This window comes from Entelurus aequoreus, linkage group LG24, assembly GCF_033978785.1.
Source record: "Entelurus aequoreus isolate RoL-2023_Sb linkage group LG24, RoL_Eaeq_v1.1, whole genome shotgun sequence".
NCBI lineage: Eukaryota > Metazoa > Chordata > Actinopteri > Syngnathiformes > Syngnathidae > Entelurus > Entelurus aequoreus.
The window spans coordinates 14,986,261-15,007,752 of NC_084754.1; the positions used below are offsets into that span (position 1 = coordinate 14,986,261).

The following is a 21,492-nucleotide window of genomic DNA, read 5'->3' on the forward strand; positions in this document are numbered from 1 at the left end:
AAGCCACCTATCTTTAGAACACTGTATTTTAGTATCTTTTGACAGCATAATTGCACTGCTCAGGCTCTGTATTTATGTTGGTAGTATAAATTATGCAGTAGCTGTTGACTACTGCTGCACGATTATGGCTAAAATAATAATCACGATTATATTTATCAATATTACAATTAAGATTATTGATCATGATTATTTACTATGCTATGTAAAACATATTTGTATTGCACTTTGTATTTTAAAGAAACAGTATTTGAACTTTCATTTCAAAATTAAAAAGAATTAATCCGTTCTAATATAACATTTACGAAAGACAAAGGACTAACTAAAAATAAATATGTCATTGCAGAGTGTGGTAATAAAGTGCAAACAAGTGAAAAAATTAGATTATGCACAAAAGGCACATTTTACAAGGAACAGTATACTGCTCACAGTATATAGGACATGTCTTTGCCAAATAAAACGTTATTACATCCCCTATTTATGCGTGTCTTTTAGAGGTGGATGGATATGGGGACCCTTCGGTGCACGGTTGATGTTACGGTAGTCTGTACTTTGGGCACCCTCGCTTTTGTAGCTGTTGGTCGGGGCTTTGTGCCGGTGGTGGATTATTTGCTTCACGTTGCGGGCAAACAATGGCGTTTGAGGAAATAAGGGAAGTGGTTTTATTGCTTAACGTGTCGCCAAACCTGATCATTTGTTTAAATGTGCACACCAACGCAGCTTTGCCTTGCAACCTGTTGTGAGGTTTGTTGGTTTATTGCTTGTAATCCGACACTTGACTTCCAGGCCTCGAATTTGAACTTTTTAAGGTCAAGGCAAGTGTTGCCTTAAAGGAGGGCTCATATTTTAGGGCACCGAGGCAAGTTGGAAGGGCACTAAGGCAAACATTATTTTCTTTTGAGGCAGGGGCTCCAAAGCATGCACATATACAGTTGTGGTCAAAAGTTTACAAACACTTGTATAGAATATAATGTCATGGCTGTCTTGAGTTTCCAATAATTTCTACAACTGTTATTTTTTTGTCATAGAGTGATTGGAGCACATACTTGTTGGTCACAAAAAACATTCATGAAGTTTGGTTCTTTTATGAATTTATTATTGGTCTACTGAAAATGTGACCAAATCTGCTGGGTCAAAAGTATACATACAGCAATGTTAATATTTGGTTACATGTCCCTTGGCAAGTTTCACTGCAATAAGGCGCTTTTGGTAGCCATCCACAAGCTTCTGGCAAGCTTCTGGTTGAATTTCTTGACCACTCCTCTTGACAAAATTGGTGCAGTTCAGCTAAATTTGTTGGTTTTCTGACATGGACTTGTTTCTTCAGCATTGTCCATATGTTATCAATGGTGTTTAAGTCAGGACTTTGGGAAGGGCATTCTAAAACCTTAATTCTAGCCTGATTTAGCCATTCCATTACCCATTTTGACGTGTGTTTGGGGTCATTGTCTTGTTGGAACACCCAACTGCGCCCAAGACCCAACCTACGGGCTGATGATTTTAGGTTGTCCTGAAGAATTTGGAGGTAATCGTCCTTTTTCATTGTCCCATTTACTCTCTGTAAAGCACCAGTTCCATTGGCAGCAAAACAGGCCCAGAGCATAATACTACCACCACCATGCTTGAAGGTAGGCATGGTGTTCCTGGGATTAAAGGCCTTACCTTTTCTCCTCCAAACATATTATAATAATAATAATACCTTGGATTTATATAGCGCTTTTCTAAGTACCCAAAGTCGCTTTACATGTTAAAAACCCATCATTCATTCACACCTGGTGGTGGTAAGCTACTTTCATAGCCACAGCTGCCCTGGGGTAGACTGACGGAATATTGCTGAGCATTGTGGCCAAACAGCTCAATTTTGTTTTCATCTGACATCATATTTTGGTCAGATGAAACAAAAATTATTTAAACTATTTTTCTTCGAGAAAGAAGACGTGCTGCAATGTTCCGGGGTTAAAATTTGTATCTCTTGGCATCCTGTAGGTCACCGTACGAGAGGGGTGGGCACCAATGTATTAATGCATTTATATTTGTTCCCAATATTTTCGGGAGCTGTAGGAAGGAAAACCAGCTAATCAACTGTCAGTCACCCTTTGTTCTTATTCACTCTTACTCACTCTCACGAGTCCACCGTCTTTCAGTCGTCCCCTGGCGGTTGACTGACTGTTGGTTGTAAAAGTGTTAGAATGGATTTGCAGTGGAGCTTTTTTTTTTAAATGTTAGCATCGCCGACGGTCACTCTCATTTAATCGTAGCGGCCAAAATCGTGATCACGATGAAATTTGCATTAATTGTGCAGCCCTACCATTGACCATTAGACCAGAAAGCGTATTATAGAAAAATATACCGCTAATTCCTTGAAACTTGCTTTTTAACAGACTGTTAATAATTGGACGGTAATTTTACTTTACCACTTTAAGTGTGATTTCTTCCACTGCATCCCAATTTTCACATGTTGTCTTCAGTAACAATAAGTATTACAATAGCACAACTGTGCAGTCATTGACAGATTGAAACAAAGCACATGATACACTGACATTTATATTTGTGAAAAAGTATGATAGGTGGTTTTTCTGTTTGCCTGGGCTAACGATGGTTGAGCATGTGGATTTTCCCATGCCCCTGTTGCACCATCCCAACTGATTGGCAAGGATTGGGTGTGTAAATCATTGTGATAACATGCACCCATAACCAGAGCAGTGTCGCTAATCATTTCACACAGGATTGTAAAGTGTTACTGAGGGTTTTTTTACTCTAAATATAGTGTACATACTAAAAAAATGTTGGGCTAAAACATAACCCAATTTTAACCCAACTGCTGGTTCAGAAAAGGAAGAACCCCTTATTTGAGTTATTTAACTCAACATTTTGGGTACATTTTTTTCAACCCAACTTTTGCGTGTAGTTATTTAACCAAAAATGCATTAGTTGTTGAAAAACAACCCAGAAATGGTTCATAATTTTAAAAACCCAGAAATTTAGTTAAAATAATACCCTTATAACCCAAAAAATGATTGCTCTTCATAAAAAATAACTCCAAAATTTAACCGAACACAAAAGCAACTCATAAATGATCAAAATCAAATCAAATTATCAAAATAACACAGTATTTTTTAGTGTATAAGTAATAAGTAAAGGGCTTATTTTGGCTGGCATCACTTTACAGTCTGTTTTAGGGATGTAACATTATCAAATCTCACGGTACGATATTATCACTGTATTAATGCCACAGTACGAAGTTATTGTAGTATGTATAAAAAAAGGCTTAACAATGTTATGGTGTGTAAAATGAAGTGGCAGGAATGTTTAGGATAACCACACTTACTGTAATTGAACACAAACATAATGCTAAAATGTTGTAATCATATTTGATACTACAAACATTTTCAAGTGCGAAGGGACGTCGACTGTTTTAAGCAAATATTAAAAAACTTTAAAGTGAAATGTAAACATCCTTTGTAAAACAATAATGTTTACTTATGTGTCTTTCAATGTTTACTTTCTGAAAAGCAGTATCTTCCAAAGTGAACATGTTTATATTCGTCTGCAAAAGGCTCTTTCTCAGAAAAGTTAACTAACAATTTAACTTTTAATAATTTAAATACCTCACAAATTGATGTTTGGCTTTGCTGGCTTAATATCAAGATAATACAGTTTATGAGGAGACGACTTTTCCAGGTTGTATGCCGCCTTCTGCCCGAGTGTAGCTGGATAGGCTCCAGCCCACCCGAGAGAAACAAGCGGTTGGAAAAAGATGGATTTCCTCATATTTCCCAGGTTGGACATTTTTTTTCCGATGATTACCTCTGTGCGGTGTGATGTGACTGGCTGGCTCTGTGTTGGAAATGCTCGAGACGAAAGTATTGCTTGGCAGAACGTACCTCCGCGAAAGAAAGTTATGTTTTCGCCACTGTCTGTCTGTTTGTTAGCATCATAACTCATATAGTTATGGATAGATTTTGATGACATTTTCAGGAAAAAAAAATAAAAATCCTTTATCGACGAAGAACACTCTTCACTTCCTGCTAACGGCGTTCCACGCCCCCACCTTGGCGCCCCGCACTGGACAGAGGAGTCTGGGAGATGTAGTTTACTTTCAGACCCGCCCAACGCTAAGACGCCAAAAAAACGACACACCAAGTTTTTGTTTGATACCATCAGGCGTCACGGTATTATTGTGAAGGCTTTGAAATCAAAACACTGCGGTATCTACAAATTTAGTTACACCCCAGTCTCTTTGCATTAGGTCAGCCTGGCTATTGCTGCTTAGGATTGGTTCTTAGTTTTTCCACACAACAATAGTGACACACATCCAACAAGTAAAACTGTAAGATGGCTGTTTTTCTGCTTTAAATAAAGATGCTCATCTTGGTAACAGTGAAAAAAATGCTTCAGTACAAATACTTTAATCAAATGCACCACCTCAACTTTTTCACATAATGTTTTCTAGATTTGTTTGAAGAAATGACAGGTAGTAATATAACAACCTGTTATATTCAGAAATGGGTACCTTTTACGTTTGAACCTATATTTTACCAGAGAATTTGGTGCTTTTGTGTGTTCATGTGCTTTTGTGTGATTCATCATAAAATATAATTTATTTTATTTAACACCGAGCTTATAACTGTTCTCTCCAGTTGTAATATCTTATTTTGTTAATACTTTGTGTCTCATTTGCAAGTATGCATTCATTTCAGTTTGTCCAAAGTGTATTGTCATAGCCAGGAAGTAGTTTTTTTGGCATTAAGTTGAATGTGCCACTCTTGTCTTTTGTTGAGCCCCATAAAATGTGCCTGTAGGGATTGTACTTATTAGGTATTTAAATTGCTAATGCTAATCAGTAACATGTATATGGCATATCCAATGTAGTAAATCAGCATCAAGTTAGCATGTCATGTGGACCCTCACTTTTGAGTGCTTTCTATCAAGCACACTTGATTGATTGATTGAAGCTTTTATTAGTAGATTGTACAGTACAGTACATATTCCGTACAATTGACCACTAAATGATAACACCCGAATAAGTTTTTCAACTTGTTTAAAGGCCTACTGAAATGAATTTTTTTTATTTAAACGGGGATAGCAGATCTATTCTATGTGTCATACTTGATCATTTCGCGATATTGCCATATTTTTGCTGAAAGGATTTAGTATAGAACAACGACGATAAAGATTGCAACTTTTGGTATCTGATAAAAAAAAGGCTTGCACCTACCGGAAGTAGCGTGACGTAGTCAGTTGAACATATACGCAAAGTTCCCTATTGTTTACAATGATGGCCGCATGAAGTGAGAGAGATTCGGACCGAGAAAGCGACAATTTCCCCATTAATTTGAGCGAGGATGAAAGATTTGTGGATGAGTAAAGTGCAAGTGAAGGACTAGTGGGGAGTTGAAGCTATTCAGATAGGGAAGATGCTGTGAGAGCCGGGGGTGACCTGATATTCAGCTGTGAATGACTACAACAGTAAATAAACACAAGACATATATATACTCTATTAGCCACAACACAACCAGGCTTATATTTAATATGCCACAAATTAATCCTGCATAAAAACACCTGCGTGTTTGTTATGCTAGCTCCTAGCTCCTCTGCTAGCTCCTAGCTCCATAGAACACGCCAATACAATTCAAACACCTGATCAACACACACAATTACTCAGCCCAAAAGACCGTTTACCTAACCCAAGGTTCATAAAGCTTATATATTTTTAAAAAGTTACGTACGTGACGCGCACATACGGTCAAGTTATCGAATGTTTAGCAGCCAAGGCTGCATACTCACGGTACCTGATATTCAGCTGGGAATGACTACAACAGTAAATAAACACAAGACATATATATACTCTATTAGCCACAACACAACCAGGCTTATATTTAATATGCCACAAATTAATCCTGCATAATAACACCTGCGTGTTTGTTATGCTAGCTCCTAGCTGCTCTGCTAGCTCCTAGCTCCATAGAACACGCCAATACAATTCAAACACCCGATCAACACACACAATCACTCAGCCCAAAAGACCGTTCACCTAACCCAAGGTTCATAAAGCTTATATATTTTTAAAAAGTTACATACGTGACGCGCACGTACGGTACGGTACGTGTTATGCTAGCTCCTAGCTCCTCTGCTAGCTCCTAGCTCCATAGAACACGCCAATACAATTCAAACACATGATCAACACACACAATCACTCAGCCCAAAAGACCGTTCACCTAACCCAAGGTTCATAAAGCTTATATATTTTAAAAAAGTTACGTACATACGCAAAAAAAAGCCAAAGCTGCATACTCACAGTAGCACGTCTGCGTCTTTGTCATCCAAATCAAAGTAATCCTGGTAAGAGTCTGTGTTGTCCCAGTTCTCTACAGGCGTCTGTGTATCCAAATCAAAAGTCCTCCTGGTTAGAGTCTCTGTTATCCGAGTTCTTCCATCTTGACTGCATCTTTCGGGAATGTAAACAAAGAAGCGCCGGCTGTGTACTGTTGTGGCTGACTACGTTCGAAAAATACGTCCATTTCGCACCGACAACTTTCTTCTTTGCTTGCTCGGCTTCCTTCTCCATAATGCAATGAACATGATTGAAACAGATTCACGAACACAGATGTCCAGAATACTGTGGAATTATGAAATGAAAACAGAGCTTTTTCGTATCGGCTTCAATGTGGAAGGCATACCCGTGTTCGCCGGGCTACGTCACACGCATACGTCATCCTCAGAGGCGTTTCGAACCGGAAGTTTAGCGGCAAATTTAAAATGTCACTTTATAAGTTAACCCGGCCGTATTGGCATGTGTTATAATGTTAAGATTTCATCATTGATATATAAACTATCAGACTGCGTGGTCGGTAGTAGTGGGTTTCAGTAGGCCTTTAAGTCGGGGTCCACTTACTTTGTTGGAATAGAAAATTGCAACATTACCAAGAAGCAGTCTTGCTATGACTACGCCCGTTTGTTCGCCAAGTGCTTCAGTCCGTGTCAAGTCTGCCACGGACGTGCCGTCGCATGCAACCAATTAATTGAAAATTGGTACAGTTTTAATTTTACGTTTTAGTACTAGGTAGTATCGACACAATTCAGGCAGTACCTATAAAAGTATCAAATTCAATACCCATTGCTAGGTATGTTTATGATAGATCAATTTTGTTTAAAAGGCTACCTCCTTTGTCCATGACAAAAAGTGTGTTCTTCTCAAAAAGGTGGTCATGTCACCTGCTAGTCTAAACTGGAACTTTGGCTTCAATGCTGGCATTCGACCCTCTGAAGAAGGTGACTTCATAAAAGGGCATGCCAGCTCGGTCAGGGTATAAAGTGGTAAAGGTTTACCATGATTACGGATTGCCACAGTTTCAAAGAACAAAGACCGTCCGACAGTATTTTAAGGATGATCCGAAATAAAGTTTTGACTGGATGGCAGTGTTTGCATTTAAATCCTCTAAATATACCTTCACTATTGGCAAGACCCAGAATAGAATCATACCACATACCCTCCCACAGAATACCACAGAATTATCCAGTGAGTTTTCTTCCCTCCAACAGTAGAACTAGCTTTTTCAAGTGTTTCTTGGCAAAATAGTGACACTAATGAGGCTATTTAAAGCTAGCAACTTCATAAAATACTGTATTATTAAGTAGTAGTGAAGTGAAATATATTTATATAGCGCTTTTCTCTAGTGACTCAAAGCGCTTTTACATAGTGAAATCCAATATCTAAGTTACATTCAAACCAGTGTGGGTGGCACTGGGAGCAGGTGGGTAAAGTGTCTTGCCCAAGGACACAACGGCAGTGACTAGGATGGCGGAAGCGGGGATCGAACCTGGAACCCTCAAGTTGCTGGCACGGCCACTCTACCAACCGAGCTATACCGCCCCATTGTACATTAGTACCTCAATTTATGAGCTAAATTGGTGCTTGGATGGAGCTTGTAAGTCAAAACACTCGTAGCTCAAATCAGCCCCACCTAGTGAAATTAATTTAAATCAATTTAATCTGTGATTGGCCCCACCAAAATGTCACAATTATAACATGTAACATGCTTTTTAAAAAGAAAAATGAACTTTTAGGTAAGAAATACTGTTTGAAAATCAATAGAATTGACTACAATAATTTTATAAAATAATGTAATAATAGTGTACAGCATACAACAAATGCACTCCCTATACCAGGGGTCACCAACCTTTTTGAAACCAAGGGCTACTTCTTGGGTACTGATTAATGCGAAGGGCTACCAGTTAGATACACACTTAAATAAATTGCCAGAAGTAGCCAATTTGCTCAATTTACCTTTAACTCTGTTATTATTAATAATTAATGATATTTATGTTTGTGGAAACACTGATCATCTTAATAATTTCTCACAATAAATATATATAGAAACAGATAAATATCAATATGCAACACTTTATTTTTATATTTTCTCTAAGTGCACATTTTTCAAATTGAACATTTTCAAATGATCACTTCTAAGACAGTCTTGTGAAATCACAATATCCCATTTTAACTAGCTAGCCACTAACATTTTTTAACAAATCATGAATTACTTTGCACCATGTTTGTACAAATAATAACTCATGTAAAATACAAAAGTAAACTCTCAAATTTTTAAATCATGTCACACTTTGAACTGGACACCAAATCTGTTATCTGTTTCTTTGTCAATTAGTGGGAAGCCTGGCATTGCATGCTGTTAACTAGTGTGTTGTACTCTGGTGTGTAACTTGACACTGCAACTCTGAGTGAGTCTTGCAGATGTGCATCAGTGAGGCGTGTTCTGTGTTTGTTCTTGATGAAGTTCATGTCAGAAAAGGCTGATTCACAAAGATAAGATTTTTCCTCATTGTTTGCGGAACCTTCTTAATCTTTTGGACATATTTTCACAGCAATCTGGCCTTAAGCTTAATTATGATAAATGTAAAATGTTAAGGATCGGAAATCTAAAGGGAACGTCCTTTCGAATGGAATGCAAAGTGCCTGTTTTGTGGACAAATGGACCAGTTAACATACTTGGTGTTGTTGTCCCAGAAAATCTGGAAGATCTAGGCTCAGTAAATTATGATAATCGACTAAGAAAGCTGGACAAAATTATGCAATTATGGAAAGGGAAATCCCTAACCTTGTATGGTAAAATGTCTATTGCCAACTCGTTAATTATTCCTCAATTTATTTATTTGTTTTTGTCCTTACCAGCTTCATCACAAAACTTTTTTAAGATTTATGAGCGGAGGGTCTTCGATTTTGTCTGGAACGGCAAACCAGAAAAGATTAAAAGAAAGGTTTTGTACAAAGAGTATGAATATGGGGGCCTGAAACTTCTCAACCTTGAAGCTATGTGTCTGTCTTTAAAAGCATCAATTGTTCCAAAGATGTATTTAAACATTGAGTGGTACACAAATGTCCTGTTGGACAAAAAACATGTACTGTATCAAAAGAAATTGTATCCTTTTTTACAAGTGATCCCCTCCCAGAGAGTCTGCTGGGAAACATGGCGGGGTTCATAAAGGAAACAATCCACTCATAGTGGTGTTTTCAATTTTATGTGCCAGAAAAAAGAGACGATATTTTGCAGCAGTTAATATGGATGAACTCTAATATTGTAATAGATGGAAAGCCTTTCTTTTGGAAAAATATGTTTGAAAGAGGAATCATTTTTGTCAATGATATTATCAATGAGAATGGTAAAATTATGAAGTATGATGAATTTAGAGCTATGTATGGTGATGCTTGCTCAAGCTTTTCATTTTATCAACTAACTGGAGTATATGGGAAAAGATGGAAACAAATAATTAATTATGGAACTACTAAATTATTAGTTTGTAAACCTCTAATAAGAAATTCTAGTTGGCAAAAAGGAACTAAAATAAATAGAAAAATATATAATTTTTATTTAATAAAGAAATCTTTGAAGGCTGCCTCATACAACACAAATGGAAAATGGGAGGACTTTTTTGACTGCCCGTTGCCATGGGATGCCATATTCAAACTAATCTATAAAACCACTATCGATGTGCAAAATCATTATTTTCAAATTAAAATTATTTATAACTTCTTACCCACAGGGAAAATGTTAAAATTATGGAATATGACAGAGTCAGATGATTGCCGATTTTGTTGTCAGGAGCCTGAATCCACCCTGCATTTGTTTTGGTATTGTCATATTGTGTCTTTGTTTTGGGTGGAAGTTGAAAAAATGTGTTTAAGGATTGGTTTGTTTATGAAGCTTAATGTGGTTTCTGTTATTTTAGGAGAGTTCATTGACAATCATGATTTAGTCAATTTAATTATAGTACTCGGTAAAATGTTTATTTTTAAGGACAAAAACAGATATTCACTTAGTATTACTTTCTTTAAAACATTTATTCAGTATTTTCTAACTTTAGAAAGTTACATGGTTGAAAACGATAATGATGCCAAAAAACATTAAAAAAAATATGAGAAGTCCTCAAAGGCTTATTTTGAAAGTATATTTATGTTTATAGATTATATGATATCTGTTGTTGTGTTCCCTAATTTGAGTGACCTGGACATAATCTGGACTGTACATAAATGCTTATTTTGAAAATGTAATTTTGTTTATAAATTATATGCAATCTGTTGTGTTCCCTAATTTTTTTCTGTGTACATGAATGAAGGTGTGTGTTGCTGAGTCCAACTTGGACATTATCTGGACTTGGGCCTGGTTTAAAAAAACCTTTAAACAAATCTAATTTCATTGACAACCTGGTCTGTTGAAGATAAGGCCCTTTTTAAAAAAAATAAAATAAAATAAGATAAATAAATAAAAAACATTTTCTTGGATAAAAAAGAAAGTAAAACAATATAAAAATAATTACATAAAAAATAGTAATTAATGAAAATGTTAGTGGACCAGCAGCCTATACAATCATATGTGCTTCAGGGACTGTGTCCCTTGCAGATGTGTTGTCTATGTTGTGGGAACCAGAATATTGGTAGCAGAAAGAAATAACCCCTTTTGTGTGAGTGGGTGTGGATGAGTGTGCATGGGGGAGGTTGTTTGGGTTGATGCACTGATTGAAAGTGTATCTTGTGTTTTTTATATGTAGATTTAATTTAAAAAAAAAAAAAAAAAAACAATTTTTTTTTTTTTTTTTTTTTTTTTTTTAGAACAGGCCCGCGGGCGACTCATCTGGTCCTTACGGGCGACCTGGTGCCCGCGGGCACCGCGTTGGTGACCCCTGCCCTATACCATACTGATATTGGAGCCTTCTCTATTGGCTAATACTAATATAAATTAAATTCATCCAAATTTGTACATGATGCCACTAGACCAGCTAATACGCAGTTTCAGTCTGTCCTACTACAACTATGCAGATGACGCTCAGATCTATGTGTCACTGGCGGCAGGTGAACGTCAGTCAGCCTGTTGATATACTTTGTCAATGCATCAAACAGATCAGTGTGTTAATGCAAAATCATTTTCTTCAGCTAAACTCAGCCACAACTGAGATCTTTGTCTGTGGCCCACAAAAGATAAACTATTATTAGTCACCTTGAAACCCTCTCCCAGTGATCAGGTTAGAAACTAAGGGTAATAATGGACTCAGACTTGAACTTTTGACAGCCACCTTTAGTCTATAATATCAGCAGCTTTCTACCACCTTAAAAAAACATTGCCAAAATTAAAGGAATATTGTCCAAAACGGATTTAGGAAGTTTATTCCATGACTTTGACTCCAGCAGGTTAGACTACTGCAGTAGCCTTCTCACTGGGATCTCTAAACGAGCTGTAAAGCAACTGCAGTGCACCCATAATGCTGCTGCTCGAGTCCTGACTAGAACCAGAAAAATGACCGTATTAGTCCAGTGCTTAGGTCACTGTACTGACTTCCTGGAGCACAGATTATACAGTACTTTAAAACAGTTCTGCTTGTGTACAAGTATTGCATGGCATTTTAGAGACATATGGACCATTGTGTGCTCTTAGAACTTCAGAGATTGGTCACCTGCTGGTGTTGCAGGCATCAAATTCCAAATGAGCTAATATTTGCGAAAAATAACAGTTTTCTAGTTCAAACGTTAAGTATCTTGTCTTTGAAGTCTATTCAATTGAATATACAGTAGGTTGAAAAGGATTTGCAAATCATTGTATTCTGTTTTTATTCACTGGTTTTGGGGTTTGTAATACAATTTTTGTAATACAAGTTTATTAGTGTCTATATAGTTAGTGTTTGAAAGTAGAACTAAACGTAAAGGAAGGACAAGAGATAGTATTCTGTTTTTATTCACTGGTTTTGGGGTTTGTAATACAATTAAGTTTATTAGTGTCTATATAGTTAGTGTTTGAAAGCAGAACTAAACGTAAAGAAAGGACAAGAGATCGCATTAGTTTGTTTGTTTGTGTTATGTTTTAGTAGCTATGCCTAAATATAAATACGAAGACCTGGTTGTGGACATAAACTAACAGAAAATGGATGGATATATGGATGTTAAATTGTTTTAATAAATATGATTTTTGGTTCAATCCACCGTCATTTTATTGTTGATTCATAGCAGAAACTAACAGCTTAGTTGTTGTTGTGCAGGGAAAGCAAAGTGCCTTGTTCCACATGGATGACCACATTATACGACTGTGTATTCTCCCTCTCATCCATGTTGTAGTTTTTAGCGATTCCATATGGAGTCTACTGACAGATTGTATTAAAAATGGCAACTGTGAAGGATGCGTATGCATGTACGAGTCAGTCTGCCCCTCAACAAGAGGATGGAGAAAAAGAAGGAGCTTATTAAATACATAGTCAGACTACAATGGCAGGCTCGCGCAAAGCACTTGGAGTAAACTTATACCATATATGAAAATATATCTGTTGACGTAACATAATATAATGACCATGCCTTGATTTTAAGTTTTTGGGACTGATTGGGAACCCAAGTACACAAAAAAGTACCAACAAGTAAGAAAAGTAGGTTTTGCAAAAAAAAGGACCCCAACTTAGTTGCTTTGAGATAAGAAAAACAAAAAAGCCTTGAAAATAATAAAAGTCAAATACAATCTCCAATCTTCTTAAAAACATTTAGCTGTGCTTAATTCTTCAGCTAACAAAAACACAAAATAACAAAATGTGAAATATAGTACCCTGGGTTAAAGGGGAACTGCACTTATTTTTGTCTTAAATGTTGCCTATCGTTCACAATCATTATGAAAGACATGATGACGGATGGATTTTTTTAATGCATTCTAAATATAAAATAAACGTAAATAAAAATCAGCTGAGAGCGTAGCCAATGGGAGCTCCACTGTTCCGCCCATAAAATTAAATAAATAACCATTCAAAAAGCGCCAACAATACTCCATTTACATTTTGTGAATTGAATATTAACCAAGTATTAGTGATAATGTTATTATAAACGCTAACGCAGACAAACTATTTATAGCGGCGCTGTGATCACTTCCTGTGTGCCGATGTTTACATCATCGACTGATCAGCTGCTTCCTCATTTCCCTGCTCCCTGTAAGTTTATTGAGATCACAAATCAAGCATCGCACCTGAAGATATAACACTTTGACAGCCATTCAGGACCTGGAACTGGTGAGAACCAACTTTTTGTGTCGAGTCCACGCTCAGTCTGAGTGTCAATGGCATGTTAGCTTGAGCTGTTTTTGTTAGCTTAGCAGGCTAGCAGCGGGAGTTTGTCGGCTCTGACAGCAGCTTTTTTAAATCTTTTACTGGTTTGTGTTATCTCTGCTTAATAAATTGATTGAATGTGCTTCCATGGCTGAATGATCTTGCCAAGAAACTGGGTATTGTTTGGATGGCAAGTTTGTCACTTTAATAATTGATTAGTTGTTCAGTATTTATCTGACCCTCGTAGTTACTAGCGCGCAGTGCAGTTTGTGTCAAGTTTTAAGGTGGTGAAAAAAACATTGTATTTTACTGACCAGTTCCTCCAACTAAAACCTTGTTTCTTTTGTGTTGGAAGACTTAGTGTGTGAGCTAGGGACACGCAGCTTTCAGCGCACACAGAGTGGTCAGTGACACTTCCGCATCAATCACTTGTTTATTTGGTTATGGTTTAAATTTATTTCAAACATGCTGTACAGATGGCCAAACATTCTACTCATCCATCCAGCCATTTTCAACACAGATAGACAACATTCACACTCACATTGTAGTTTGATGAAATTTGGACATCTCTGTGTAGAGTTTGCATGTTCTCCCTGTGCACGCCTGGGTTTTCTCCGTGTACTCCGGCTTCTTCCCACATTCCAAAAATATGCATGTTATGGTTGAAAAGACTCTAAATTGTCAATAGATATAAACGTGTGTGAATGGTTTTGTCTATATGTTCCCTGCGATTGAAAGAGGCTCCAGCTAACACACAACCTTAGTAAGGATAAGCCGTATAGAAAATGGATGGATTGATTGTATTATGTAAAAAACTATACTAATACTGTATAATCCTGAACAGTATGATATGCAGGCATGTGAAATTCCCGCAAAAACGCAGAAATCGCCATTTTTAAACATTAATTTTCGAGTCAAAATATCACTTCCGCTTTTTTTAAAATGAAATATTAATAAAAACACAATCCGAACAAAATTTGTTGAACGCTAACCTCAGCCGTAGGTACTCACTGTTTTCATTCATAGGTACTCATTTTCTGAGTTCTTTGCATGCATGTTATAGAATTTGACATTACATTTTCAACGATAATAATGTTGGTAAATTATCTTCAAAAAAACTAAAAATTCTGTGGTACATTACATGGGATATATACGTGTCAAAAACACAGCCAAAAGCGGTTGGTAGATGAGAATAAATCTAAAGGTAAAATATATTGTAGAAATGCACCCAATTGTGGGTAATGTTGTCTTGACTTTCAAAACGTTCTTATAGGGTTTACGTGGCAGTACTTCGTGCTGATAAAAATGTTCCTTTTTATTTCAATTTCCTCTTTTTTAATCAGGGGGTGCTCACATCCCTGGATATGACACACAGGTAATTGCTAGATTGCATTACAAGCTCTATCACTCACAAATAATACAATTTGCTTTCTTTTTGTATGTATTTTTTCCAGACACTACTCTTGTCTCGCAGTAAATAAAGTACATCCACTTTAATTGCTTTCTCGCCAATTTCTACATTACTTTTGTACTTCATTTTTAGCGAGGCACGCTGGAGGGGCTCATCATTTTGATGGACCGTTGTCTTTTTTGTTAATTTTTCAACCCTAATGTTAGTCAGTGTTGATCAGCTTTTGAACTGGAATGCTGTGATACATACAAAAGCCCTTTTCTATCTAATTAAATTGTCCTACAAGTTTTGCAGATGCCAAATCTGCTCTCTCAAGGCAGTATGTGTTGTGGTGAAGATCTAATGCATGGTGGCATTAGTCATAGTGAAGGTAATTAATGTAAAGTGGATTTTCCTTTGTTAAAGTTAAGGATTTTTGTTATTTCTGATCGTTAGTGATGGCACCATAGGGACTTCTGTGTGTGTGTGTGTGCACGTCTTGGCAGAGCACCGCATACAGGACATGTTTAAGTTGGTAAATAAAGAGATAGTAGATCCATTACCTACTTGATATGGTTGTGTGATATACAGTACTGAATCACATTTGTATTGTGTTCAAAGTGTTCAAAGCCCATTATTCATATTTACATTGATTCTTATGGAGAAATGTGCTTCCTTATACGAACTTTCCGATTTATCCTGTTCAATAACCAGTTATGTTTGTTAATCAAGGTCCCACTGTATATTGTGTCTATTTTTTTAGGTATTTCAAACATTTAAAACTTGGTTAAGATTCTAGTGTGTTTTTAAGTACTTTTTGAGCACATTCAACAACACCGTGATAATAATAACATTAATACGTTTGGTCACAATAACCATGATATGAAATGTTTATATCCTTAGCAAATTCTAACAAATTAGATTCAACTATTACAATTATTTGTCGAAGACAGCCCTAGTGATATGTTAATGCTCTGCGGGGAAACAGGATTAAGCTAGAACATTAATCATATATCATTTGCATTTCCAAATGGAAACAATGTATGTGAACATTTTGCTGTACAACTGTTTGAAATGCACTGGCCTTAAAAAAAATGGACAAACACATACCTGTGCATGTCTACCCTACATGCCTACTCTACCATTAAACATTGATGTAGAATTTTTGATGCACATACTGTTCTTTGCAGCAGCCTATTGGGTTATATGTAGGTCATGTGGCCATCCATTGACGTTGTCGTCATTGGCAACTGGGGTTAACATGGTGCCTTAAGAAGCATTGAGTGGTGGGTGGATGTAGGGACTTATCTGTGCCATCCTATTAAGAACAGCTGGCTTTCAGTGTTGCTGTGCTCTCACACTTTCTTATGAGATTAACCTACTCCAGTGCAATAATGTAGACTGACATACAGCTGACTTTAGCCCCCTTAACACCACGTTTTTGGGCCACATATGTCTGGCTTCTGTTACATCACACTGCTCATTTTGAACTATGGCCATTACTACTAAGATACTAACAGCATATATTGAATATTTAAATTTTGACAACCAGAGGAGCAGTTCATCTAAGGTTGTTTACAACCAGATTGATGATGAAGCTGTTTGGCTCCTTGGAGGTAGGCCCACAATGGTAAACTTGAGAAAAACCCTGAATATTGTAATTTTGGTATATGTGGTATTATGTATATTTTACCCCAGCCATCAATTAAACACAGTCCTTGGGACAGAGGAATCTGAAGTTGCTGGAGCCCCTTAACCCACCCACAGAGAATGTTGCATAATGCCATTTTCTACCTTGTAAATTGTAATTATCTGTTGCGTAGACTTTTATCATATATTTGCAAGGCCGCCCACCCAACTAACCCATTAGCCATTAGAAACTAAACAGTATTTCATATAATTAACATGGTGACCAAAATGATCTGCCTTTGTAATATTATCATAGTCCTCTTTGTAGGATCAAATATTTCAGTCACCATCAATTGATTTGCCTTCCAGGGTTTTCCTATAGCAAAACTAACCAAAGTATCATCCCAGCTATCATCCATTGTTTTTTATACTGCTTACTCTTTGCAAGGACCTGTGTAGCCAGAGCCAATGCCAGCTCAAATTAGGCTCAAGGGTGCATCCTTAGCAAAGAGAAATTGACTTTCAGACGGATGCTTCTTACATTGTGATAAAATGGCAACCAAGGTAATCAAAAAGGTTAACCAACGAACGAGATTTCTCTACAGAATTTCCTCTCTGGTCAACAAAAGCACCTTGAGGATTCTGGCGGGAACTCTCGTTCAACCCTTTTTCGATTACGCATGCACCTCCTGGTACCCTAGCACCTCCAAAACCCTCAAATCTAAACTCCAAACATCTCAGAACAAGCTAGTCAGGTTACTTCTAGACCTCCACCCCAGTTCCCACCTCACTCCTACCCACTTCTCTAAAGTGGGCTGGCTCAAGGTGGAGGACAGAGTTAAACAACTTGCACTGAGCCTAGTCTATAAAATCCGCTACACCTCCCTGATACCGAAGTACATGTCAAACTACTTCCTTAACGTAAATGACCGCCATAACCACAACACCAGGGGGTGCTCCACTAACCACGTTAAACCCAGATTCCGAACTAACAAAGGTCTTAACTCATTCTCTTTCTCTGCCACATCAATGTGGAATGCGCTCCCAACAGGTATAAAAGAAAGGGCATCTCTATCCTCCTTCAAAACCGCAATAAAAGTTCACCTCCAGGCAGCTACAACCCTAAACTAACACCCTCCCCGGATTGCTAATAATCAAATGTAAACAATCAAATGCAGATACTTTTTCTTTTTCTTATGCCTTCTGATCTCTCTCTCTCTCTCTCTCTCTCTCTCTCTCTCTCTCTCTCTCTCTCTATGTCCACTACTTGATGTCCATATCCACCCCCCCCCTCCCTCCACACCCCTGATTGTAAATAATGTAAATAATTCAATGTGATTATCTTGTGTGATGACTGTATTATGATGATAGTATATATGATAGTATATATCTGTATCATGAATCAATTTAAGTGGACCCCGACTTAAACAAGTTGAAAAACTTATTCGGGTGTTACCATTTAGTGGTCAATTGTACGGAATATGTACTTCACTGTGCAACCTACTAATAAAAGTCTCAATCAATCAATCAAAAAACATTTTGGCCATACATCAGATTCTTTAGAAGATTTCATGGATCGGCATGGCAAAAGCTGCCTGTGTTACTGTGTAAGCAACAAGATTAAAGGTTGGTACGCAGAGTTTCTGCTTGCTCAATGCTTTTTTGCTCTGCTGCTGTTGACCAATGAGACAAGTTGTTGTCAGAGATGATTGAGCAAATCCTTGTATTGTGCCAACCACAATGCTGGCATTTGAAGCCTGTCCTACACGTGTGTTTGTGTGATTCTAAGAATAATGTATTATTCGATTTTGACACATGCGAAGTAACCAGTGGGAGGTTTTAGGAGAGGATTATTTAACCTTTTTTCTTGTAAAATCTACTTTTTCAAAATAAAAATGTGTGAGAGCCACGCATTTTGGTAACATTTATTTTCATAGCTTATGCTAACATAATGCACACTTCACATGTATGTTCTTTTACATCAATGACGTTGAAGTAACACTAACCATTGTTATCTTAAGTGTGTTGTTGAACGATGTAACTTTTTGAACAGCTTTAGGTGAACTTTGAGAACCATTTCCCAGTTACTATTTTACACTAATGTGCAAATTAGTACCAGGGTTTCTGCAGGGCTTTGAAAATCATTAAATGGTTTTAGCAAAAATAAATGGATCAAATGGCATTAAAAAGCATTAAAGGGGAATTGCACTTTTTTTGGAATTTTGCCTATCGTTCACAATCGGCATGAAAGACATGACGACGGATGTATTTTTGTTAATGCATTCTAACTCATAAAAAAATTTGAATATAAGTCCACTTACAGCAGAGCCAATGGGAGTTACTCTATTCTGCCCATAAAACCCATTAAAAAAAAAAAAAAAACATCCAAAAAGTGCCAACAATACTCCATTTACATTTTGTGACTTAAATATTAACCAGGTATTAGTATTATTGTTGTTATAAACGCTAACCCAGACAAACTAGTTATAGCGGCATCGTGATCACTAGCGTGTGTGCCTATGTTTACATCATCAAGTGGTAACATGCTTCCCTGCTCGTAGAAATTTATTGTAGATCATAAATCATGCCTCTTAACTGGATAGTAGAAGGATAAGGATGTAATGAGACATGTTGGTACACTTTGACAGCCAATTTAGACCCAGAAATGGCGAGAACGACACAAAACGACGCTTGTTCCCACCACCCTTTCCTTTGCGCGGGTTATGAGTCATTCTTCATTTAAACGGCAATATAACAAGATTTTGTCAGTCGGCATCCTAATGACAGCAGACGTTGCACAGTAAGTGATGTTTTATTATGTTTGTTGGATCTCATGAAGTCTGCGGTGAGTGGTAATCAATGATGTTGCTGAAAAAAAATCGAACGTTGTGATATATTTTTTAAATCAACACGCCGCGTGCAAAGTACATGATTATTAAATGTTATTATAAATGTGACCGCTACTACATTACATATATACTTACATGTTTGTAAGGGCTTTGTTGGCAGAATAGAGTGATTCCCATAGGCTCCATAGTAAGTGGACTTTTGATCACATTTATTTACAATTTAGAATGCATTAAAAAAAGAACCTATGTGTTCTTGTCCTGTTAAGGATTGTGAGTGATAGACACAATTCCCCAAAAAGTGCCTTTCCCCTTTAAATACCATGTCCAGAGACATTAAAAACTGTCATACTATTGTAGGACTGGGAGATAGTCAATACGTCAGGGCTATTCAACTAGATAATGAAAAGGGCTGCAGTTTCAAGAGCCCAAGTGCTCGGGGGCCGGACATTGAAATGTGTATATTTCGTCAGAAAGTGCCTCTGCAGGTTATGTTTCTTTGAGACTGTGTTTACATAATTGCAAAGTAAACACAAGGGCTTTCACACTGCCCTGTCAATAAATCCATTATTCTGCCTTAGCTACTCGTTTCCACCGTGTGCAGCTAGTTAACCGTATGGAGAAAAAAAGCTCTAGTTTTTGTCGAGGATAAATGTACCTTCTTTTGAACTATTTTCCTTCTTTTTATTTCTTTACATTTCTTCCTTCATTTAGGTTTGTAAGACTGAAAACAAACATTAAATAAACATAACAAAAGTAAAATGTCCATTGTGTATTTTACATAAATAATGTTCACTGTGTATTTTACGTGAATAAAATAAGTTTAGTGTCAATATATTGCCACAATAAACTACAAATATTTACACATATAGAAATTACACGACATTCACACACCAAACATTGCACACACTGTATGTGACTTATCACAATTAGCGTTGGTTTGCTCCACAGAGTTACTTCCAGACAAAAAAAAACACAAATACAAAAGACATCACGAAGTCAGCAATTTCAATACAAAACAAACTAAATATTTCCATGCACAATATCTACTTACAAATGTTTGACAAAGTTTTGTGATGAATCTTACACGCTGGGATTTCTGCTGCTGCTTGTCTCGATCAGTGTGTCCTTCGCTTAAAAGGTCCGCCAGAAAACAATGACTCGAGCGCTTCCTCAGGACAGAACATTCATACTTTCTTGTCCAGTTGTTAAAAGTCAGATTTTTGCAATTTATTTAGATTTTTATTTCCAGGGTTGAATGGGTAGTCTTCTTCTACTCACCCCACTGCTGCTTCATTGTGACACATAGGTCTCGCTGTTGCCCCGTGTGGGGTGGCAGGAGTACTGCATACATGATCAACCCTAGTTTCAATGGTTTCATCAAGCCTATTTGGGTGATGAACAGCGGGCCAATTGGAAAGCTTTGGTGATACATTGCTACGACCGTGTGTTTATTTTCCTCAGCTCTGGCTTTCCAACTGGATACAAGAGGTCTTGTAAGGTCCAAAACATGTGAAAAGCGCTGCCTCCACTCTGCTGGACGGCTAAATCAAACAGCTCTGCCATTCTTTTGTCACTGTAGCAATGTAGTCCTTTACTCTGACACCATGTCATGTTAATGAGGAAGCTCAGCTTGCTTAACTCCTTTATTTTTCAGTCGTCTCCAGTTCGACACACGTGTTGGCTAACATTAGCAACACTCGTGACGCAGACACCTCATGTGACCTATGGTGGCCTAGGATGGACAAACTAGGCAATTCTCGCTTTAGACCACAACTCTTATTTTCTGGCATTTCCACATTAAATGAATAAGAGTTCCTTCTGCTGCCTGACACTTTATACATAACTTACTATCGACTGTACCCATTTTAAACAACTGTGACGGTGTAAAATACAATCTATTCAAGATGTTTAATTGACTCAGCCTATTTTTAATGCATCTAAAGGGCTTATTGGCATTTTTCAAAATATTATTAAATGACATGTCTCTTTCTAAAATGTTTAAATCAGTCTTCCATTTCAGAACACATGCATCATTTGTATTCC

General features: G+C 37.1%; 1 protein-coding gene across 2 annotated transcripts in view; it reads left to right on the top strand.

Annotated features, from left to right (window-relative positions):
- Window positions 1-21,492, top strand: part of osbpl5 (oxysterol binding protein-like 5) — an 82,811-nt gene that overhangs the window by 30,602 nt on the left and 30,717 nt on the right. The window lies entirely within an intron of this gene.